Genomic DNA, 2,665 nt, shown 5'->3' on the forward strand with positions numbered 1-2,665 from the left:
GCAGGATAATGGACAGATGTTTGAATTCCAGGGATGCTGAAGGATTATCATCAGCATGGAAATACATTGTGGAGAAATAACTAAGACATGCCAATTTATAGATTGCCCTTCTGTCAAAGAAGTAATGTTTTCTGTAAAATTTTTGATGGTTTTTAGAATGAACTAAAAACATTTCCTATCAAAAACTGTTTTCCTTAGCAAAAATGTGTTGTATGTGATTTTAAGTTACTGATGAAAGTGTATTTTCGAAGAAACTATTTATTTATTTTAATGAAATGACTAATTTGCACAATTAAAACATACATTTTCATCTTCAATGGTTAGTGCTTTAATTGCTGATAAATGAAAGATTCTCATGAAGATTAATAAAATTTATCATTGCTATCAATTTAGTTCATTTTTTATTTATTTATTTTATTACTTTTTAAACTTCATTTTTAATATGATATCTTTTAATGCTGTATTCATAGATTTACATTTAATGCATTTACTCTTTCTTTTAAAATGCTTTGTGCGAATGTACTGTACATAACATCTTTAAAGAAAGAGTAAAAGAGTATTTTTAAGGAACTGTTGTAGTATAGTGAGACATGTAGATCAATATTTCTATGCCTTTAAATGAGAATCAAATTTTAAAAACTATTTTTAGCATTGTTGTAATAGATAAAATATCTCTTTAATGTCAAAAGAGAAAATTCATATTTCTATCCTGTAACAGATGATGCAAGACTATTTCCTTATTATATCTTAAATTGAAACAACTTTTTATAACACATTTTCTATTGCTTCCATATAGTGCCTTTTCAGTTATGTAGGAAAAGGTTATTGTATTGAAAGATATTTAAAATACAAAAATATAATAAAAACTGCAACAATAGTGCCTTTAATAAATTATATTTATAATTTAGTTAATATAATAAATAAAAGCTTGCAGATAATTCAGTTTTATTTGAGTGTGTTGTATCCAGTGATGTTATTGCTAGGAAAGATACCAAAATGCTATTTTCTAACCTAAAAGTACATTTTATTAAAAAAAAAACTTTTATGATTTATTTTTTTGCCATTTATTTATATTAAGCTTGAAGTACATAAATCATAATTAAAATTTTTACTAAACTAATATTAAGTTCTTAATCTACTAAAGAAATTTCCAAACAGGATTTACATGTTAGCTTGTGTTATAGCTTCTGTTTTTTTGTCTATTAGTTAATAACAGAATAGTGAGATCAAGGCCTGAACAACATAATCTGTGCTTCTAATGATGTATTATTGCAATTTGTTCAATGAGTATGTGAGATCTTTCTCTGTTATAATGAAATTTGTATGACAACAAACATGCAATGAGTTAATGTCAGTAAAAGCATATTTAGATAATGCAATTTTTTACAGTTGCTCTGCAGTGTGCTTTAAAAGTTGAAATTTTCATCTCTATGTAGATTTGAATCACTACATAGATACAGAATCAAGCAAAATGTCTGTAAAGAGCTTTTGATTTTTATAACAGATGTAATTTAACTCATTTATCTGTATATATATTTCAGTTGTGTATTTTGTACATACCTTTACCTAGTAAAAGCTTCAGAATGTGTTTTGGTTTTGAACAAAAGTATTGAAATGGCATTCTGGTACATTCTTGTCCAATACATCACTGGTCATATTATTGTTTAACTTGGAATTCTTTTAGGTCTATAACAACAATAATGACATAAAAAAAATTATTTTATAATTGCTATAATGAATGAACTATGGTAATACTTCTCTAACTAGAACCTCCAAGGGGCAGAAAATACTTCAAGTTAAAGACAATTCAAGATAGAGAACAATAGAGTAAAAAATGCCAATTTTGAATAGATTTGTATTTTTACCTCTCTTGCATTATATAAAGAATCTTTGATAGTATTTTTTTGTTTTAAACAGCCCATGTAACACCTTTCAGCAAAATGTTTAATGTAACTAATGGAATCAAACAGTTTTACAGGTACTGCACATCTTGTTGAGATAAAGTGAGAGGACCTCTTGCTTTAGACTAGAATGTTGTCTGGAAACAGCTCTAGGACAGTAAGATACAACTAATTGTCTAAAAATTTTATGGAAATCCGATAATTGGGATCACTATGAATAGAATAAATATTAAAATTCAAGTCAGGGAAGTCGAAGGTAACATAAATCAGTGTTGGGGGACCATGAAAAACTTTTGAAAATTTCAGTTAAGGAAATTCAAGTTGCAGATATTTGAATTAGAGAAGTTTTACTATATATAAGAAACTGTGAAATGGTAATTTTGAAATCAAAATGTAAACATTCATTGTATTTAAAATATTCTTCTGTAGACAATTTGTATTTTTTTATGTTGGCAATTTATTGTTCAACCAGTTAATCATACTTACTGGTTTCAGATAATTTTATTTACAATAAATCTTAAATGCTTTAAAGATTTATTGCAAAATTATCAGTTTTGACATATTTATATCCATATGTACATTTCTAGCAATTACCAGTCTTTCAGGGTTATTGAATCATGAATGTATAATTTGCAACATATCCAAATAACATTTTTCCATTCAAATTTTCAGCTGTTTCTACAAAAATGGCAAATATATCAACAGAATTTGTAGATTTAAATCAGTTTAAAAGTTAATAATAAAAGAAAAATCATTTAATTAGT

This window comes from Centruroides sculpturatus, unplaced genomic scaffold, assembly GCF_000671375.1.
Source record: "Centruroides sculpturatus isolate CEXI.00-Female unplaced genomic scaffold, Cexi_2.0 scaffold110, whole genome shotgun sequence".
In the NCBI taxonomy this organism is placed as follows: Eukaryota; Metazoa; Arthropoda; class Arachnida; order Scorpiones; family Buthidae; genus Centruroides; species Centruroides sculpturatus.